At 37.4% G+C, this 22,750-nt stretch overlaps 1 protein-coding gene and 1 long non-coding RNA gene across 12 annotated transcripts in view; one reads left to right on the top strand and one right to left on the bottom strand.

Annotated features, from left to right (window-relative positions):
• Nucleotides 1-22,750, top strand: part of ZNF644 (zinc finger protein 644) — an 86,545-nt gene that overhangs the window by 22,313 nt on the left and 41,482 nt on the right. The window contains exon 1 of one of the 10 annotated variants that reach the window (XM_079981102.1): nt 16,953-17,098. The exons of the other annotated variants lie outside the window; for them this stretch is intronic. The gene's annotated coding sequence lies outside the window, so the exon portion shown is untranslated. Of the gene's footprint in view, nt 1-16,952; nt 17,099-22,750 lie in introns of those variants that run through there. 10 annotated transcript variants of the gene reach the window in all.
• LOC307219010 lies at nt 1,754-17,301 on the bottom strand. Of its 2 annotated transcripts, none has more exons than XR_013840252.1 (3): nt 17,230-17,301; nt 15,579-15,866; nt 1,754-1,991 (listed from the first exon to the last, which is right to left on the bottom strand). It is a non-coding gene; the product is annotated as an uncharacterized lncRNA (long non-coding RNA). The 2 variants fall into 2 exon arrangements; XR_013840253.1 differs by having other exon boundaries at nt 15,599-15,866.

Genomic DNA, 22,750 nt, shown 5'->3' with positions numbered 1-22,750 from the left:
AATTGTAAGTGATTACATGAAGAGTTATGTTACATCAGAGCTTTCAAAACTGTGCCACGACACATTAGTGTGTTGGCTGCACTGTGTAGATGTGTCACACAAATGCTCCCCACGCTCTTCCCGGGGCTGGAAAGGGTTAGTTTAACCTCCAGCTTCCTAGTCAAACTGAATTACACAGTATGTAACCAACTTGAAAAGTTTGAAAAGCTCTGTATTGCATGAATGTAGTTGGTTTTTTAATGGAACAACTGGTGACATTTAACTTAATGGGATGTGGTTGAGAGAGAGAAAGTTGATTAGTAGATGTCACAATACAGCTTGATATCGCCTGCTACTGCATGATCGCCTTCAGCATTACTGCTACTGTTCTATATATTATGGGGCTGGAAAATAGTCACAAATACTTGTTGCTTTCCATTCTACATTGCAACATTTATGTGTTTATATAGTTACCACCCTTTCTTCCTTGAAACCTTTGCATAAGGTCTAAGAACAAGTTGCAAGTTGAGAAGGCCTGCCTTAGGTTACACATTTCTTTTTTTTTTAGTTTAGAATGCTTTGTTATATCAAATTCACACTGCTGCTCTTTTTCAGAAACAATTTTAGGTGGGTGTTAAAACCATTAACTCACTTTCTAGGGTGTTTATTTCTGAAATGTTGCTAGTTTAATTTGTAAGAAATTTGTCTCAAGAAGCATCATAAAACCTTAGCAGTCAGAACAAAGATCCATCCAGTTCATTATCCTGTTAACACCAAACATCTCTGGAATTCTTTGAGGGCATTTATAACAGTATATTACTACTGCTGTAACTGCTACTATTTTGTTGCTGACATTAACTAAAGTGCAACGTCCCTTGGGTCCTCATTGAGCTCATTGGGGAAGCCAGAGTATCTAGTTGTATAGTTAGTTGCCCAGCCTCACCATAAACATATCCATGGTAAACTGCTGCAGTAACTTGCAGAACTACACAGCAACAGGACTCTCCATAAATATGTTTGCCTTTCTAGAAATGTAGGGAAAAACCTTTTTACCAATACCCTATATACTCAAGTATAAGCCGACCTGAATATAAGCCAAGGCACCTAATTTTACCACCAAAACCTGGGAAAACTTATTTACTCGAGTATAAGCCTAGGGTGGGAAATGCTGACAGCGGCAAAGGCGGAGGAGGAGGAAGGAGCAGCCCAGAAGGGCTGCTTTCAGGCTGCTCATTCCTCCTCCTCCACTGACAACAGCCTCTGTCGCTCGCAAGGGGAGGCACAGGAGCCGTGCTTGGTAGAGCAGTACCGGCGGCAGCAAACAGTAAGTGGGACCCTCACTCGAGTGTAAGCCGAGGGGGGCTTTTTCAGCATAAAAAATGTGCTGAAAAAGTCGACTTAAACGAGTATATATGGTAATTTTCAGATCACTTTTTAAAGATTTTGCAGCAAAACTGTTTTACACACCAAATCCAAATTTGAAAGCTAAATAAATTCAAATCATAAGAGCCTCTCAGATACACATTTTGATGTGAATGAAATGCAGAGATGAAATATTTAAAATGAAATGAAATAGAAATCTATTCAAGAAAAGCTATGAACATATGTATTTTCCAAAAGAGTGTAGTTTTTAGGTTTATTTAAATTTAAGAGAGTTGTTATAACATGATCTACCAACGGTATCTTACATGTTGGAAAAATAAAAATATACATAGACAGAAGGTAAATGTTGATCTTGCTCCAAAAGCAAAGGGAACTTTATTCAGTTGTGGATATGTGGAAAAAAGAGATGATTTTGGAAAATCTTTATAGATATTGTTTAATATTTGAAACCGTTTAATATTTAAAACTAAACTAATCAGTCAACTGATTGTCATCTAGAGCAACTTCCTTTGGTGCTGAAAGCATGTCTTCAATCAGGATTGGTGCTGGAAGTGTATCTTTGAAGAGGCTAAATCTCTTTAACTGATGTGCAGTTGATTGTTTGTTGGAGGGGAGCTCCTTTGAAGCATCTGCAGTAGGGAAAATATTCCTTTAAAAAAATGGAAACAAATCTTTCCAAAGGATGCTTGGAAGTCTGGTAAATTTTATGAGCCACTTTGCTAAATATACTAAATATATAAAAAATACTTTTTAAGAAGACTAAGATAATATCAAAACACAGAGTATACTGTAAAGAATTGTTTTATTTATTTCCCCCAACAATTATGACATTTAAGTTTAAAAAGCAGATTCACTTTACAGATAGGAAAAAATGTAAAATGCAGCGGCCACAAGCAAAAGCAGCGTTGAGTTGGATGAGAGCCCTACATATAAATATTATTTAATTGAAATCAGAATTAATTTAAAATTGCCCAAACTTCCACTGCAAAAGGAACTTAATTCACCTGGAAATTATAGGAACTACTTTCAGGTGTAAATATTAGATTTTTGAATTCAGTGAATTGGTTAATCTAAATTAGTTCATCGCAAGCCCTGCTCATATCTGAGAACTGAAAAGCCAGTTAATGTATGTGGTGCTTAACAAACAGTATACTTTATTGGCAAGTGCTGAAGTTATGCAGTAACCATTTCAGTATAGTTAATGCAGGAACTACACATGAATGAAATATAGGGTAATTTCAAGAGAAGATCTTGTTCTGTAAGCTGTCTTCCAGCTTCTGAACACAATGACTTGGATCCGAAGATCCACACAATTAGTTCTGCATGTCTCAGCAAACTTGGGGGTTATTTTTCCTCAAAGATCAGTCACCCTTTTCACAGCACTGGGCAAATTACATGAAGCTGAAGGGACTCTCGAAAGCTGTTTGATATGGCTGAGGAGTCTGCTACTAAAAAAGAGAGAGGTCAAATATAATTCTGGATGTGCCCAAGCTGTTTGACCTGCTTAAAGTAGTTATTTGGATAGAATAGTAGAATTGTAGAGTTGGAAGGGATCCCAAGGGTCATCTAGTCCAACCCCCTGCAATGCAGGAATCTCTACCAAAGCATCCATGCTAGATGGCCATCCAACCTCTGCTTAAAAAACTCCAAGGAAGGAGAGTCCACCACCTCCCGAGGGAGACTGTTCCACTGTCAAACAGCTCTTAATGTCAGAAAGTTTCCTTATGTTTACCTGGAATCTCCTTTCCTGCAACTTGAAGCCTTTGGTTTGAGTCCTACCTTCCAGAAAGGGCGAAAGCAAGCTTGCTCCATTGTCCATGTGACAGCCCTTCTGATATTTGAAGATGGCTTTGAAGATATTTGAAGATGGACTCAACTTATGTTCTCACATTTTGGTTTACTATACACTTAGTACCAAACCAGCCTATTAGACAGTGCTATAGTTGAATGGTGATAGTACAGTGCATGTCATAATGCAGTGTGTCTCAAAATTTGGTTCCCAGCAGTTGTTGGACTACAACTCTTATCATCCCTAGGGATGATGGAAGTTGTAGTCCAACAACAGCTGGAGTTTGAGAAATAGTGATGTATGGTAAAAAAACAACTGTGTCAGGTTCTGCAGCAGTTTCAGCCTCACAAATCAGGAGAACTTCTGTAATTGACATGGATCAACCACTAGATATGAGAGAATTAATTTTAAGTTTGAAGAAAGATATCCAAGATTTTAAAAATAATGTAAATGAAAAGGCAAAAGCAACAGAAGAAAAACTTATTTCAGTGGGAGTTAAAATAGATGAAAATGTGAAAATATCAGCTGAATTATCAACTCAGGTCAACAATTTAGTACAAAAAAATTCAGAACTGACGAAAATAGTGCTAGACCTTAAAGGTAAAACATAGAACCTAGAGGAAGCTCAGAAAAAATTACAAAATGAAAATAGAGAGTTGAAAAGGGAATGCGATAAGATAAGGAAAGAAACAGCAGATCTGAAAGCACAGCAGGATTCAACTTTGGACTCTTATTGCGATGTTGCAAATGCAGAGAAGGGAGAATACCCTAAGATTCAGAGGACTAACAGAGGACGCAGAGGAAATAATTGAGAAAAAAATCTCAAAAGAGCTAGCAGCTTGGTTAGACCTAGAAGAAGCAGAAGTAGCACAAAAAATAGAAAAAGCATTCAGAGTCAAATCTAATGTAGCAAAAGCAAACAAATGGCCGGCTGATTGTTTAGTCTCTTTTAACTCTATGGATTTCAGAAATAGAATTTTACAAGCTAGTAACAAGAAGAAATTTCAATTGGAAGGAAATGATATTATTGTCCACAAGATTATTCCAAATCGGTTGATAAAAAAGAGAGAAGCTTATAGACCTCTGGCCGAGGCACTAAAGGCAAAGGCGGTGGACTATAGGTGGGAGTACCCGGAAGGCATCTCTTTTTTCTTTAAAGGGAAACATAGAAAGTGCTTGTCGGCATTAGATGCGGACAAGTTCTGGAGAAAGTACCGGAAAGACCTCGGAGGAAAAAGGCAATTGTTGGGAGAATCGGAGGATATTGAACAAACAGTTGAGAGTTAGGAGACAGATCTAAGAAGGGAATTTATTAAATGTATACTGAGACCTTGAATGTGTAATTTTTTTATTTTTTATTTTTTTTTAACCCGTTGACGTATCATAAGAAATAAAGTATGGATTATAAATTTATTACTTGGAACGTAAATGGTTTAAATGAAAAATCAAAAAGGAACAAGGTGGAACATATTCTGGTTAAGCAAAAATATGATCTAATCTGTCTGCAAGAAACTCATGTAGCGGAAAAACATAAAAGAGTATTAATAAATAAGAGATTGGGGCTTGAGTTTATTGCATCAAGTAAAGAAAAAAAGAGAGGGGTGGTAATTTATGTAAAACCTCAGCTGGAGCCAAAACTGCTTTACAATGATGAAAAAGGCCGAACAGTGATTATAGAGGTTAAGATTAATAATGAAAAAGTGATAGTTATTGGAATTTATGCACCAAATGAAAGAAAATCCGAATTCTATCAATTCCTGGAAGAAAAAGTCATAGAATATTTGGGGGGGGGGAATTATATTATTAGGAGATTTTAATGGAGTAGTCAATCCAAACATGGACAGGACAATAAAGAAGAAAGAAAAGAGGCAGAACAAACTCCCAACTACATTTTTCCAATTAATAGAACTCCTGAATTTGTTCGACGCTTGGAGGTTTAAGAATCCAACAGAGAAAGAATTTACACATTACTCAGAGCCACATAAATCGGCGGGACGAATCGACGCGATCTGGACAACAAAGGATTTATTAAATAATATTACAAAAGCAGAAATCCATCCAAGGACAATTTCTGATCACAGCGCGGTCTGGGTTAACCTTAAAGGAAAAGAAGAAAAGGTTAAAAGGTGGGAACTTAATGAGAGTATGCTAAACAATGAAAAAATTGTACAGAAGGCCAAGCAAATCTTAGAAGAATATTTTAAGTTTAATTTAAATCAAGGAGTAGATCTAGAGATGGTTTGGGACGCAGGTAAAGCCGTCATAAGAGGCTTCTTTATACAACAAAACACATTCCAAAGGAAAATAAAGGAGAAGAAGAAAATGGAGATCTGGGAGGAAATTAGAAAAAAGGAAAGGATCCTTTTCCAAAAACCAGATGATGAACTAATTAAGCAAAGTATAAAAATTTTACAGACGCAATTCTCCATGATAATAAATGGATAGAATGGAAGATAAAATGGTTGAGACATAGAAATTTTGAGTTTGCAAATAAACCTGGTAAACTTCTGGCCTGGCAATTAAAGAAGAAAAAGGAAGATAGAATTATCAATAAAATTAAAATTGAAGACAAATGGATTCAAGAACCGAAGGAAATTAGTAAAAACTTTGCTAGTTTTTTCGGAAAACTATATAAAGAAGGTCCCGAGACTCTAGAAAAAATAATTGATTATTTGGGCAAAAACAAACTACCAATAATACCTAAGAAAAAACTGAAATCTTGAACTCACCAATAACCGCTATGGAGGTGCAACAAGCTATACAGAGATCAAAATTAGGAAAGACACCGGGCCCAGATGGTCTTCCAGCTAATTACTATAAAAAGTTAGAACAAGCATTATTTCTTCCCATGAAAGACCTAATGAATAATATTCTGGCAAATGGAAAACTTCCGAAAACCTGGAAGGACAGCTTTATTACTCTTATCCATAAACAGGGAACAGATGCCTCAAACATGGCCAATTACAGACCCATTGCACTGCTAAATAACGATTACAAGATATTTGCAGACATTCTTGCAAATAGATTAAAAATGGTGCTGAAAGAGATAATTCATAAAGATCAAACCGGATTTCTTCCTGGACGATTTATGCAATCCAATATTAGATGCGTGATTAATGTATTTGAATATTTGGATATTAAAATTGATAAACCAGCAGCTATTATGTTGGTAGACGCTGAAAAAGCTTTTGATAACATGTCCTGGAAGTTTATGAAAAAATTAATGGAAGAAATCGGACTGGGAGAAAATATTTGTAAAGGAATAAATGCCATCTATTCGGAACAATATGCAAAATTGATCATCAACGGAAGAATTACTGAGTGCAAAATAAACTAGGGAACCAGACAGGGCTGCCCACTGTCTCAACTGATATTTATCTTGGTGATGGAAGTATTGAACAATCAGATAAGAAGGGATCAGCTTGTTAAAGGCATCACTCTGGGGAAAAAAACATATAAAATTAAAGCTTTTGCGGACGATATACTTGTTATGACTGAAAACCCTAAAGAAAGTCTGAAAAGAGTGCTGGAACTGATTAAAGAATTTGGAGAAGTGGCAGGCTTTAAGCTGAATATAACAAAAACAAAAATGCTTGTTAAAAATGTAACCACAGAAGAAAAGGACGACTTAGAAAAAATATTGGGCCTGAAAATCTCTTCAAAAGCGAAATACTTGGATATTTGGATCACCCCCAAGAACATAAACTTATTTCAGGATAATTACACCAAAACTTGGCTAGAGATTAGAAAAAACTTGGTAACCTGGAGTAAACTAAAATCAACATTTCTGGGTAGGATTTCCATTATAAAGATGAATGTGCTTCCAAAATTAATATTTTTATTTCAAATGATTCCGATACTGGGTGAAGCAGGTTGTCTCAAGATATGGCAAAGAGAAATTTCCAAATTTCTGTGGGAAGGGAAGAAACCTAGGATTAAACACCTGATCTTAATAGACATAAAAGAGAGAGGAGGCTTTTCCCTACCCGACCTAAAACTCTATTATGAGGCAGCCTGTTTCACCTGGCTAAAAGATTGGTGCACATTGCAGGATCCGGACCTCCTGGACCTGGAAGGTTTTGACAACTGTTGGGGATGGCACGCCTACCTAATATATGGAAAAGTGAAAATTCATAAAAATTTTACTAACCATATAATAAGAAAGTCACTCTTTGCTGTATGGGAAAAATATAAAGACCTGATGGAGCCTAAAGTCCCGTGGTGGACTTCTCCAGTAGAAGCCATAGCAGTAAAACGGAAAAATACTCAGGAAAGCTGGCCAACATATAAAATACTTGTAAAAAATGAAGATAACCAAATAAAATTTAAAAAAAATGAGGAAATAAGAGAACACATTTCAGATTGGTTCCAATACCATCAGTTATTTGAAAAATTTAAATCTGACAAACAAAAGGGGTTCTCAGTAGAAATTTCCCGATTCGAATCTGATCTTGTAAATTCTAAAAGAAAAACTATTTCCAAAACTTATCGACTCCTCCTTGACTGAACAGTCAAGGAGGAGGAGGTAACAGTGGCAATGGTGAGGTGGTCCCAGGATTTTGGCCATTCAATAACCATGGCCCAATGGGAAAATTTATGGAAGATCAATTGGAAATTCACAAACTGTTACACGATTAGAGAGAACTTTCAAAAAATGCAACATCGATGGTATCTAACACCATGGAAACTTTCAAAAATTTATAAAAATGTGTCAAGTAATTGTTGGAGATGCGGAGACTCAGGAACATTCTACCATATGTGGTGGACATGTAGGAAAATACAGGTATTCTGGGAGAGTATACATGCAGAACTGCAAAAAATGCTAAAGATCTCTTTCAATAAAAAACCAGAGGCCTACCTCCTGGGAATAACAGATTTGGATATTCCACAAAGGAGGAAGGGTATCTTTTTATATGCGACGGCAGCAGCAAGAGTTTTGATCACAGCAAAATGGAAGAGTAATGAAATCCCCTCTATACAAGATTGGATCCAAAAGCTGACAGAATATGCCGAATTAGATGGTTTATCAGAAAAAATAAAGAATAAATCAAAACAGGAATTTGTTTCTAAATGGGAGGTTTTCAAAGAATATCTGGAAAATAAATATAGTAGTTTAAATTCTGTTGCAGCATTCGAGGAACTTCAGTAGTAGTTGCTAGGTACATAGAAGAAATTAGATTTATTGAGAATAAGTTTAATTATGAAAAAAATGTGTATTGGCAATAAGTAATATGAATTTGAAATATGGAATAGATGGGAAGTTGGGTCTTTAGTGTTAAGACCAATAGATGTTTTATTGTTTGCCAAGAAAATTATGTGTCTATGGTTATTTTTGTAATTTGTGTGTAATTTGGTATTTGTGTTTTTTTGTGTGTGTTTTTTCTTGTTGTATAAATATATAAAAAAATAGATAGTGACATAACGTTCCCTTTGTGTTTTTTTCTGAACCAAATTGTCAACGATTCTAAGTAGTTAGCAGTGTAGTAAAAGGACAGGATTAACATGTATGTAAACAGAAAATTAAGGACGCAGGTGGCGCTGTGGGTTAAAGCCTCAGCGCCTAGGACTTGCCGATCGAAAGGTCGGCGGTTCGAATCCCTGCGGCGGGGTGCGCTCCCGCTGCTCGGTCCCACCGCCTGCCAACCTAGCAGTTCGAAAGCACCTCTGGGTGCAAGTAGATAAATAGGGACCGCTTACCAGCGGGAAGGTAAACGGCGTTTCCGTGTGCGGCTCTGGCTCGCCAGAGCAGCGATGTCACGCTGGCCACGTGACCCGTGTCTCCGGACAGCGCTGGCCCCCGGCCTCTTGAGTGAGATGGGCGCACAACCCCAGAGTCTGTCAAGACTGGCCCGTACGGGCAGGGGTACCTTTACCTTTACGTAAACAGAAAATTTAGCTTACGCTAGGGATGAGGTATGTCATCTTTTTCACTTTGGATGTTTAAGCAAACTGATCTAATTTGCATTTCTCAAACATGGATTGGAATGCAGTTTTCCTTCAGAATTTTGAGGTACAACTACACTCAGCTCAAAAAAGTTCAAAAATTCATAAAGCAACTATTTTGGAGTAAGATATGTCTAGAAATTGATACATTGAGATGATAGATATTTAAATATGAATGTTCGTGTGGACTTCAAAATATCATTGCAGCTAAATGCAGAAAAGGTACTGAACAGATTTACGATTGAGCACATGCAAAATTGACAGAGACTGGAAATAGACTGATCCAGTCATCCATATTTGCCCCTTGAGCTAGAGGAGGTGAACAGAATTGGCAGTTATAGAATATGTTGGATGAGGGAAACAGATACTAGAAGTAAGATTGTCTGTTAGGTTAAGAGTAGAAAATACAGTCGTACTTTGGTTTTCAAACAGCTTAGTTCTCGAATATTTTGGCTCCCGCCAAATGCTGCAAACCTGGAAGTGACTTCCAGTTTGTGAACTATTTTTGAAAGCTGAACATCTGATGGGGCTTCCACGGCTTCTGATTGGCTGCAGGATCTTCCTGCAGCCAATCAGAAGCCGCGCTTTGGTTTCCGAATGTTTTGGAAGTCGTATGGATTCCGTTCAACTTTCGAGGTACGACTGTACATTCATCTGATTATTCTGTGTTCAAGTGGAAATTTTGGTTGGCTAGTAAAACTTGCATCATTTAGCTTCTGAATGTGATATGGAACAGGAATCATTTCAGCAATGAGATACTATCAAAAGTAACTGACTGAAATATAAACCTACCCAAATTTTGGTATACCTTTTTGTATGCTAAAAGACTGATAACCTGCTTCTTGTTTTAGGTACAGTTAACATCTATTCCAATGAATTACTGACACATTTAGAGATCAGTCATGTTATGAACATTTTAGTTGGGCCTTCTAGCATTCATTGATACTTTCTTATGAAAAATCCCTAAAAGCTATTTAGCCACAATAATATGTAAATTAATGTTGGCATAAAAAAAATAACTTTGGAGTGATAAGATCTTATCATGCCTGATAAGATTTTTTTTGTAACAACTACTGAAATGTCATCTATTTGCATCTATTTAACTATTGGCTTTCCCCTTAGAGGCCTTCTAAATGAATGTTTTAACTTAGTGTGTCTATCTGACATGTACGGCTGTTTGATGTCAGATTGTTAAGGCCGATGATGAAACATTTTCAGACTTAATTTGCAGAAGGTGAATTCCACTTTGTGAGGTGGTTTGAACTGAATGTTGGATACAAAATGTGACTACCACTTGGTGGCAGTGCCTTGCTTCAAGACACAAGTCTTCATTAACATTTTAATTCTGGAACTGAGTAGTGATTTGTGCAAGGGGGAGTTAGATGTAGGTTAAAATAAAACCAATATATATGTTAAAAGTGCAGAATTCTGTGAATTCAGAGATGGCCTTGAACATGCAGCATCATGGCCACACGCATACACAAACCCCAGTTCTAGGTATAATGGAATCTGTGAGTTATCTGACTTGCTAGTCCACTTCGTACAGTTTCCAGGTATGGTATCTGACTAAACTGAACTCTCTGAAGAAACAGCCCCCCGCCCCCCCCCCCACTGCCCAGAACTGCCATGATAAGGAACTGGTTCATGTTTCACAAAGATTTAATAATCAGCATGGTTATTTCTGCTAGTGCTTTACTAACATTAGATGGACAAGTTTTTGTAAATTGCTTAGAGGTGTGTTTTTTAAAGAAATATAACAATCAAGTAGTATATAACTTTTTAAAAATGAATGAATTAAATAAAATTGAGAAGCAAGTGGTCACTTGTCTGGGTATGTCTGGCAAATGAGGCTTAAAAGTAACCTACCAGAACATTCATACCTCTTTTTTCTGATTTTCCATTTCTGATTAAACGTTTTTAGAGAGAAATTGTTATTTGCATATGCAGGAAGTTTGGGTTGTCTGCATCTGCAGGAAGGGCTGCTTTCCTAGTGGTAACAGGCAAAATCATATCTGCAATAAGTTTTCAGTACCCCTCCCTCCTTTGGAAGCCAGTTTGTGATCAGTATTGTAGTGCAGCACTAACTAAAAGCAGTTCTCATGTACTTTTTCCCTATTCTTTGCAGTGGCTGTTTCACAAGAAACATTTAATTTGGACATGCCGGTAGTAGAACTGATAAGTCCATAAAAGTTATAAGCATTCCCTACCACCACCAAAATAACCCCCACCTACTTGTCTGCTGAGAGATCACAAAGATACTTCACATTTTCCCCTTGCCTGTCACTGATTGGCACCAACATTTAGCATCTTTGGGCAGCTGTCAGTGTTGCAGCATGCCGTCAGGGTTTTATAATACTGCATGCTCTGCCCTCTGACTGAGAAGAACTTGGTGGCTGGGTCAAGCTACTAGTAAAATTTCTCACGGTGCCTCTATGTAGCATCAGTCTGGGACTATGTGGAAATCTAAAATGGCAGCCTAGGCAATCAACTCTGCTACTGCCTGTCACTGCTGCTGGTTAGGGTTTGCCATATGTCCTCTTTTTCCAGGACATGTCCTCTTTTTCATGGGTAGAAGCGTCATAGTGGCCCATAGTTAAAAGTAGAAGTCGGCAAATGTGTCCTCTTTTTTGCACTTCAAAATATGGCAACCCTAAGTTTGGATGCACTGACAGGAGGAAGAGGTTGAAAAACTGGGCATCTTCTAGCACTTCATCAATAATTACAGTTCGTCAATATCCAGACATTTTAGTATGGAGAGAACAAATGTTTTTAGATTTTTGGATATGCCCAATAAAAACAGAATGTATATGTACATTTGCTATGTACACGCACCCAAGAATGAGTCTGAAGCTCAGTTGAGTTTACTTCTAAAAACAAGGTTGAATTTTAAGTCTATCAATAGATAAAAATGGAATTTCATTTTAGTAGTCTGTTTTTTGTGTGCTATTTTCAAAACTAGAGCTCTGCACTGAATCAGGATTTTTGTGTGTGGAGCAGTGTCTATTCTGCTGTTTTCTATGTAGACTCAGAGGTTGGCTTTGTTTACAGAAATTCACTATCGTGAATTTCAGTTTTCATGTGAAACAAGTATCTGGCGAAGATAAGGTTAAAACCTAAGGATATTTTTTGATAGAAAAAATAATTAATTTGAATCTCAGCAGTGCCATTCATACATTTCTTTATAATTTTTTATCCGCAAATATTTGAGTATACAATTTTAAGGGGGTATCAGTGCTAGTCTGTTGCAGCAAAAGCAACAAAGAGATGTGTGCTACCTCTAAAGGCTAACACATTTTATTATGACAAGCTTTTGTGTACTAGAATATCAGTCACAATATGATTAAGTGGACTCCAGTCCACAGAAAGTTTTTTCAGAATTAATTTTGTCTTGAGTATAGAGGGCTTTTTTCTCTTGACCCACTAGTAAACAGTAATATATACATTCCTGGATTGAAATAATTTAAGCAAAGACTTCTGGAAGATAGATGTCAGGATGCAGATTTGAACAGCAGAGGCCATCAACATGCGCAATTGCTTAGTTTGCCTGTGTATTCTTTTTCTCCCCCTTTACTAATCTACTTACTGTATTTATAGGCTTCTATATTACAAAGTTCTCAGGGGATCTTACAGTAAAAATCAAATTAAATTACAATCGAACAGCAATAAAAAAAATGGCAAAAGGATAAACACAGCACAAAATTATTCAGAGAGCATAAACGGCTTAAAACTAGCAGATTAATAAAGCCAGAGAAAATAAAAAAGACCTTTTCCTGCTGCTGAAATGATACCCAGGAACTAGCATCTGACAGGCTTATCATGGGAGAACATTCTATCATGAGCCACCACTGAAAAGGCCTCTGTCTTATACAGTGTTGGGAACTGGGATAGAAAAGCTAGGAGTCAAATGGCTCTTGTGACCTGGGTTTGGCAAGACTTTTTATATATTATTTTGATAAGCACGAACTAATACGCAGTTCACACAAGTGACACATTGTTAATATCACATTTTTAACAGAAATAGTTTACAGATTTTTAAATTGGTGTTTACAATAAAAATATTGGTACTATACTTCAGTTTACTCTTTATTGTTAAACTCCTTAACATATTGTCTACCCCTGGCATATACTTCGAGGCTTCAAAGCACATACATTTAATTGTTGAGTGTCAACCAGGTGTAAAAAATGGCATCCGTACTTTTGGAGGTGCTCGCAAATGGAGAATCTTTAGGCGCAAAATGTGCCTGGTGCCCTGCTAATTTCGAACCCTGCTCTTACAACCTTTTGCCACATCTTAGTTGGTGGAGGCATTCAGGGAAGAGCCTTCAGAGAAGATCTCATGGTCTGGATAGGGACCATGGTGAAAAGCCTGAAGATCCTTGCTCAATTGCACTTTTAGTGAACTGAAAAATAGCTTGCTTCTGGGGATGCCTTGCTACACAAATAGTTTTAGTTTGCTTTTGGCAGCTCACCAGGTAGTAAACATTTTATATTGTTATATCAAAACTGTTGTTTTTATACCTCTTAGAAGTCAGACTAAAGCTTACAATGTATAAAGTGTTGTTGTTTTTTAAAAAAAACATTTTACAAGAATGAAACCTCATTCAACTTCTTATTTATTCTATAACCATTGTGAAATGTGGAGGGAGGGAAGTTACCTTGCAGAAGCATAAATCACTGCACTGACAGGAATCTTTCTTAGCGTTGCATTGAATACAAACCTAAAACTTTTATTTTTAATCAGCTTTCTTTTTTAGCAGATCAGATTACTTACACATTTGGCTGGTCTAATAAAGGTATTGCCCTACTGGAGTTTTTGGAACATTACTACATTTGTTGTTTTTTTTTATCACTGATCATGTTTGTTTTTTCTTTCATTTTTTGTGAACTAGTACTATATAGGCACTATATAAGTATCTCTTGTTTTGATCTTAACAGCGGCTGATACTGAAAATGCCACTTCCGTTTTGGATGTTTTAAAATTAACATAAAGAATGGATGTTACAGAAACATCTAGGGATGTGGCCTTAAATTATTGAAATTTATACTAAACGGATCTCTCAGCAATAGTAAGTGCAACAAAAATTGAGTATGTAATAAGCAAAAACTTGTTAGCAGCTTTAATGAGTGTTGAATCGCAGCTAGAGGAAACTGCTGGTTATTTGCCACTGAAAAGATATTCATTTTAAATATAGTCATGTGACAAAGGTGCATACTAAGTAAGTTCTTAGTTCAGAAAACAATTTTTTTAGTTCTTGACATTTCACTACTCTAAATGGAAAACTCTATAGTGTTAATTTAGCTTGAGGCACTTTTACCTTTTACAAATAGGTTGGTTTTGTTAATGGAACATACATAATGCATGCTACTTAAGTTCAAAGAGAAGAACCCATCTTTTTATAGTTAAACTTTAAAGGCTCTGGTAATGTTGAGTTTTAAAGTACTTGTACCTGTTGTTAAGAAGTGCTTAACTTTGTTTTATTCTTAATGCTACAACATCAAATGAAGTTTTCTGGGTAACATCTCTGGCAATTAGAAGTATGTAGTCTCATTTTTGGAGGTCGTGGAAATACTTCATGTATGCTCAAAGGAGAAAAATTAATTTGACAAATGCTCTAGGGATTCTTAAGTGAACTATATATATTTCTCATGCCAAACTACTTCCGAAAACGATTACTACTTTATGTTCAAAATCTTTCTTGCATATTAATCACTGACTTGGAACTCTGCCCTCCTTATGTTAACGCTGCTCCTGATTCAAGTTTGCACTGGAAGCTGGCATGTTTTCATAGATTTGAGACCTTTTTGACTTGTAGTTGCATGAACACCATAACACCATGGGACGTATTCTCATATAAACAAGACATTACAACTTTTTAATCCTTTGTGCCCTGATAACTTGAAATTGAACTTTTAATCCAATTGCACCAAATCACTAGCAGTTTTAAACCTCGTGGCCTTAGTCCATTATCGATAATGTGCTTGAGTGCTGTGAGCCATCACATATTTAGTGGGGTAGGAGAGCTGAAAATATTGTCAATGTATTTCACATCTGGCAACCAACGCGTCCCTTTAATTTCAGATAAGTACATGGGTAGCTGAGTCTGGAAAGCTTGGGACACATTTTTTTGCGGCCTTCTAGCTTCTATGGTTGGTTCATTTACCAGAAGTAATGTATTTAGTGTTAACTCTGGAAGTGTATACTCGATTTTGACCAAACGAAGCCTCGTCTGCCCATGTACTTTCTGAAACTAAAGGAGTGCATTGGTTACTAGATGTGATTTTTTTCCCTAGCTCTCCTACCCCACTAATTGAACCTTTCCTAGAATCAGCCTTTGAGGATTCTTCTATTGACACTCTCTTTCGTCTGACTACACTGCATAGTCAGTCACCAAAGCTGCTATCAACCTCAAATCCCCCCACCCACACAAGCATAATTTAGAGCTCAAATTTCTTAGAGATTATTATGCTTTTGTTAGTGAATTACCTGCTTGAGTAGTGAATTACCTGTAACAACAACAGCTGCAACATTTTTTGCATACCAACTGCATTAAGCAGCATATGCGTAATCACCATATGCATGAGTTGGTCAGACAAAACAGTTACATGAAATGCATTGTTACTGTGATTCTCATGTCATTGACAGAGATGACACCTGCCCCTTTTCTTGATGGCAGGCCCTATCATTTCTGAGGTGTCTTCTCTCAACTTGTCCAAGACCAGTTGGCTGTGTTTCTAGAGTCCAGTTAGGATTTGATGAACTCAAGCCCCAGGTCTGCGAGGAAGAGAGAGGTATTTGGGGATGTTCATTCCATTGTGGTTTCAGTTTCCAAGCAGTTTCAAACAGTGTAGGCATTTGAGCAGGCAATGTCTAATAGATTGGAAAAACGAATCTATTGCTGTTTGATTATATATTTGGAAGTGTATCATTACAGGTATTTACACCACCTTTAGTTTAAGTATAATATACGATGATCTCAGGCTTAGGTTTGTGGTCTGAGATTGCTGCTTCTTCATTTATTTTGTATAAATATATACCCCAGCCTTCTGATACCTGTGCACCACTTAAAGTGGTGAACAACAATTAAAATCAGCCATAAAATACAGTTTTGAAGAAAGTGTCCGATTTTACAAAAGCTGCTTAACCAAGTCATGCTGTTGATCTCTTTAGGTTGGTATTGTCTACACAGATTCATAGCAGCTATCCAGGGTTTCAAACAGGTATCTTCCCCAGTCCTACTTGAAAATGCCATGGTCTCAACCTGGAACCTTCTACATACAAAGCACTTAACCCACCATTGAGTAATGGCGTGCTGTTGAGACTTCAGGATTTGCAAGGAATGTCTTAGGCCTTCTTTTCCTTCCTTCCTTCCTTCCTTCCTTCCTTCCTTCCTTCCTTCCTTCCTTTTTGATGTGCCAACCATAGTCTGATTTCCTCTTAGCTAATCCCATGAACAATTAAAATGTTAGCAATTGTTACTTTCCATCCAGAACCCTGTAAATTTGGTGTTGGTATCTCAACCATTGTCCTGAGTTTTTCAACCACTGTCCATTCTTAAGTTTTCTTATTTACTTACTAAAAACATTTAGGCCAATCTGAGGGTGGGGCACCTAATAATTAAACAATTTGAGAAGGGATAACCCCCCTCCTACAAATATACATCAATAATTTTAAAACAGCAGAGTGGTTGTACTACATTGTTCAGCATCACAATCAACAAGTCACAATGACCTAAGAGACCAACCAGGTGTTGATCTGGTGCTGAAAAGAAAAGAAAATTAGCGACAGACATGCCTTGGGTTTAGAGCTGTTGGGCTGCTTGATTATAAAGATGACAGATGCAACTCTCAACTGCATATTTTGGAAAACTCTTCCTGTAAACAGAGGGAAGGGGTCATCTAAAGGTTCTTGATTGAGAGTTGCCATTAAGCCTGGCCACCTGCTGAGGTGAGGACACAAGCATTTGCAGATGCAGTTAGGGTGAAAATGACCCCCAAAGCAAATCAGTAAGTATTGCTGAACAGACACTCAGCAAATCACAAAGATGAATTGGGGAGTGGGTGGGTGCGCATAAAAGTTGGCTTTTATGTGATGGGAAAAACAATGAATTGAATGTTTGTAAGGGGGTGCTGTAAACCTGTTGGTTCAACTGATTCCTGACGCCATATGTAGTGAGTGATCTAAAGCAGGGATGTCCAACAAGTTGATCAAGGTCGATCGCTGGGTCCCTTTCCCAAGTGTTGGTAAGCTAGAATCCGTTGGTAAGCTTGCCCCGCCCTCCATTGTTGCACGATCTGCCAAATGGAAGACGGAGTTTACTCAGAGAGGCTGTTTGTCTCCTCAGCGATCTGTTGGTGAGGGCAACAGCTTAGCCTTGAACTCCCCCAAAATGGGGCTTTTCTCCTCCCTAAAAAAAAAAGCTCAACAACTTTGCCCTGAACCACCTGAAAACGGGGGTAGTTCACCGCCATTTTTTAATTCTGTGAGTAGATCACAGTCTCTTGGGAGTTGGCCACCCCGATCTAAAGGAAAGTAAGTAATTCGTCTATTATATTATGAAAATACAGTTTTATTTCACTCTCTGTGCACTTTCATCACAAATCAACTTCTTGAGCCATGCTCTGAAATTGGTTTTCTTAAACCAATCATATTTAATAAGATCAAGGGCATTTTGTCCATGTTTGGACAACTTACAGTTAATTTAAGATGGAAGTGAAAGCTTTCAAGTTCTTCCTAGTGGCTGTTTCTGAGCCCAAGTTTGGTTCTCATAACACTAAGGCACAGATTACTGTTGTGTCTGAATAGGACTCATAGTATCATACCTTCTGCTCATTCAAGAGCTACTTCATCCCTTATATTAGTGCTTTGTATGAGAAAAGTAAAACTAAACCACTGAAGCTCATTCTTGTGATAGCAAATCATGGGTTAGTGTTGAATTTGAATTGGGCCCATGGTAGCATTATCATAACATTCAGGTTTGGGTACTGTTGGGTGGTTCCCTGTGGTCTATTTATATTTTGACCTTTTTAAATGTAGGCATGGATTCAAAGGGGTCCTTACAGAGGCAGCAGGTGTGTTATGTTCATGGAGGGGCTTATGTACTGCTCATGTTAGAGCATTGTATGAGGACAACAATGGAAGCATGAGGACAATAACAGAACCTCCCTGTTATAGCACTGTATCAACTTTTTTCCTAGCACTTGCACAAGCATTTACATAGCTGCGCTAGTGGCTATTTTCATTCTGCTCATGGTTCTTTGGATCCAACCCATGGTGCTTTCTAATTGAATATGACAAACCTTTAACTGTAACTGCTAGTGGGCAACTAGCATAACATTTAATTTGGTTATGTGGCTAAATGAGCTAACATTTGAATGAGGACACTGTTATCGTTTGTGTAACCATATTACATGGAAAAGGTTGCCATTATGAAATAGGTATTCAGTGAATATTAACCTACTTGTAATAAATACAATTAATAATGTACATAAAAGAATAAAATTAAGTGCATTTTGCTACAAAGAATTCTTAATGAACAGAAAGTGGGCAGCATAGATATGACAGGAAGGTTGAATCTAATCTGAATTACGAAGTGACCTAGGAAGTTTGCTCAGAGGGGATTACAGAATAATTATGTTAATATGCAATTATCACCTCATTTCTTCTGTAGTAACCTCAAGATGTAGTGTAGTAAGGGTGTTATAGCAAGTGCTGATAGTTTGCAAAAATACTGATGTTTGAGATTTCCGAGACAATGAGACTAGCCTGAGGCTGTTAAGTGATGATCTGTCATCTTGAAGACAGATCTGACCTTTGTGCTTCATTTCTTAAAGCTTACATTATATGGCTACAGGCAGCTATAGCTGCAGAACTCATTAAGGCTCCCCCCCAAAAAAAAAATTTGAAATGTTTATGCAAAAAACGAGGATATTTTAGAGAATTTTTTTTTTAGGTTTTGAAAAGGAGAAAATAGAGAAATGGTTATTAAAGCATTGCGACACTGAGTAGTGTTACATTTATAGAAATCTGTTGGAGCTACCTTCTCTTTAGGATTTTGAATAGAAAGCTAGCACACATTCAGCACATCTCAGGTGTTACAGTTACTCTTTAATGTCTCGTCCTATCGATGTTCAAAGTGCGAAAGAACCCCAGTTGATGGAAGGCTCTCAAATCGAATAGAAGCTTCCATGAGTGGAACTTTGGTTTTTGCTGCTCCCCCCTTTCCTTTGCAGCCCCCCCCCATATGCTCCAGATCAGGGGTCAGCAAACTTTTTCAGCAGGGGGCCGGTCCACTGTCCCTCAGACCTTGTGGGGGGCCAGACTATATTTTGAAGGGGAAAAAAGAATGAATTCCTATGCCCCACAAATAACCCAGAGATGCATTTTAAATAAAAGGACACATTCTACTCATGTAAAAATACGCTGATTCCTGGACCGTCTGTGGGCCAGATTTAGAAGGTGATTGGGCCGGATCCGGCCCCCGGGCCTTAGTTTGCCTACCCCTGCTCTGGAACGGCATGGGAGGTGATGGAAGAGGCTGCAGGAGGGAAGGGGGAATTGGCGAGCCCTCCTGCTGGATTGGAGAACCTTTTGGCAATGAAGGTGGACACAGCTGAAGCGTGTAGATGGAGGGCACAAGGAGAAGGGGGCGACAGAGGACGAGATGGTTGGATAGTGTTTTCGAGGTTACCAGCATGAGTCTGACCAAGCTGCGGGGGGCAGTGGAGGACAGGAGTGCCTGGCGTTCTCTGGTCCATGGGGTCACGAAGAGTCGGACACGACTAAACGACTAAACAACAACAATTTCCCTTCAGGCTGAAAATAATATTGAAATGTATCGACGTGACAATTCGAGGCATTTGCTGATGACCTGAATGGGTTGGGTATTATCCCTCATAACTTGACAGAGGCAGAAGAGCAAAGAACTCTGGGAGGCAGGCCCTCCATTCTCTCTCTTGCCTGATGGATCAGATCCGTTTCCCCCATTTCTGGCTGACCTTTAAGCTTAAGTTCTTCTACTTTCAAATATTCTTTTTTACTGATTGCTTCTGGTGCTTTCGCGTTCCCTCTTATTCCCCTTTCACTTTCCTACTGTATTTTATTTCTGACTTACTTGTGTTTTCCTTTTCACCACTGAGATAAACAAAAAACAGTTTAATGTGGTGCTTTGTCATATAAGATTTTAGCCAAAGTGTTTTGTAAATTTCTAATGGATTCAGTTGTTGTTTTTTAAGATAAAATGCTTAAGGAAAGATAAGCATCATCAGTTCTACTATTTTGAAAAACAAGCAAGTTGTACCTTTATAAAAGGAGTTTGGTGGATTGTTTATTTAATGCAGTCTTACCAACATGAAGCCACATTTCACACAGCAGGACTTACTTCGATACATAGGGTTCAATAGCATACTACCTAATTCCTGGCTTTCGTGAAATGTCTGCATAACTTAACTTCTTTATTTCTTCTATGTAGTAACAGAATCTTGTTTCGGCTGGCAACTCATTATTTCTTATTTTCTCAAACAGAGTTTTTCCACACAAATATTCTTTATTAATCTTAATTTAATATTCATATTGAACAACAGCTTGCAATAACACAGAGTGCACATTTAAAAGTGAATCCAGCAATCTGTATTTCATTATTCTCTTGCTCTACAAATTGTCAGAAAATAATACTGTTTAGTATTGGGGTTTTTTTTAGAGTTAAAATAGAATTAAACTAAAGGCACCCTTGGCCAAGAAGCCAAATTCATAATTTGTGTAGATTTAAAAGGGCAGTTTGTGACTTTTACAATCACAATTTTAATTTTGTACCGATGTCCGTACTGCAGACTATTTGACATCAGAAGTGCCCTGAAAAAGTCATAAACACCATGAAGTCCATCATGTCAATTCCACAATCTATGCTTGCCCTCTCAACCATTTAGGCTGAGTGATTATGAACTGAACTATCATGACCTGTATGGACTGCAGATTGGATGTGCAGTAATCCTGCAAATTAATTTGGGGTTACGTTCTGGGGATCCCGTCTAAAGCCAAAATCCCATATCGTCCAAACATAGTGGGTTCAATGGTGGCTGGGATTGTCAAAAATGTTTTAGCGTGGACACCCCCCTCATTCTGCTCCTTTTTATTTTTATAGGATTTTTTTTGCCAAGCTCGTAAAGCTGAATGCGCACAAGTTAAATGCATGTCACTTGTGGGCTTACTGTACTGCATGTGATCCAGCACTGACTTGGTTTTGGCACATGGGAAAACATCTCTGTTAAAAAAAACTTCTGGCTTCTTTTGACAGATAAAATCTGTTTTGATATTAAAATCTTTCTGTGCCTACAGATTGGTTTAAATTAAAAATCTGAGTCAGTTGAAAAGGCCTCATTGCTTGTGAACAAAATTCTATGTGGTTTAGACAAAAGGGTTATGTTTAGTTATTAACCTCAGACAATATTGTCTATAAAAGTCATACTTTTTATATGCATAAGGAGAAACAACATTTCATGCAGACTTGCTTCAGGTTCTCTTGAAACCTTTCTGATAATGATAATTGCAGTCTCCAAGCAAATATGATATTCTTAGTTTACCACCCTGCTGTTCAGGGGGTACCAACAAAGTTGCTTTAAATGGGAAGCGTCTGTTCTTTCTCTGAACCCCTAACACCAGAACAGATGGATAGAACATGAAACGTGAAAGGTTTTACCTCAGAGGTGGCAACAGTGAAGCCACTCATTAACACTGAATTTACCACTTCGTTAGCAACGTTGCTTCCTGTTGAGAAAAGCTAATATAGACTCTCAAATTGACTGAGCATACATTTGTCTACTTCTGTGAGTGTAATAAGTTGGAGAAAATACAAATCTTTCTACTGCATAAACATCACCAAACATCTAAAACTTAATTCCTGTACTTAAGTTTTCAAGATACCTTGGACTTTTGCTTTCATTTCTCGTAACATTTTATACTGCTTTTTAATATTACTTTCATGCCCATTTTTAACCTTTGTCTATGTGATGTTGTAGTTCCTACTGGGTGCTGCATTATCACCATTTTAGGGTGATAACATTTAGTTCAATTTATTAGAGGAGTCTACTTTTATTCATTTGTAAACCTGTTAATATACAAATGCAATGAATTTTAAAAGCAAAGTTATTAAAACTTAAGTATAGCTTTATAAAGCTTAATGAATACTAGAGTGTAGATAAATTCCAAGATATTTCAGTGCAAAATCCTTAAATATTTGACTTTGTTTTCAGCCTCTCATCAGTATGAAAATATTGATTATTCAATACTTAAATAAATTGAAAGTATTGGCCTGAATTTAATCAAATGCAAGACTGCTAAGTGCTATAACAGTATTATAACAACCTTTAAATGTTTTTGTATTTGGAAAATGAGTTAAGATGGTTTTGCCAACCATAAATGATTTGTCTGTTAAGTAACTGAGAAACTTTAACCTTAGTAGCGTTAAAGTATTGCTTTATAGTGTGATAATTGTTGTGCCAATTTCATTGGTTAGAAAGCAGGTTAGGAGCAAGACAATTTATTGTTTGGACTACTTGCTGACTTGCCTCACTTAAAATATATTGAGAGATCTGTACCTATTATCTTGGAAGATTTTATCTAAAAATGTCTAAGAATTAAGTCACAGTTGTTGAGAACCAGAG

The sequence above is a fragment of the Podarcis cretensis genome (genome assembly GCF_951804945.1).
Source record: "Podarcis cretensis genome assembly, chromosome: 6".
NCBI lineage: Eukaryota > Metazoa > Chordata > Lepidosauria > Squamata > Lacertidae > Podarcis > Podarcis cretensis.
The sequence above is the reverse complement of the archived record's forward strand: the minus strand, read 5'-3'. Positions and strand labels throughout refer to the sequence as shown.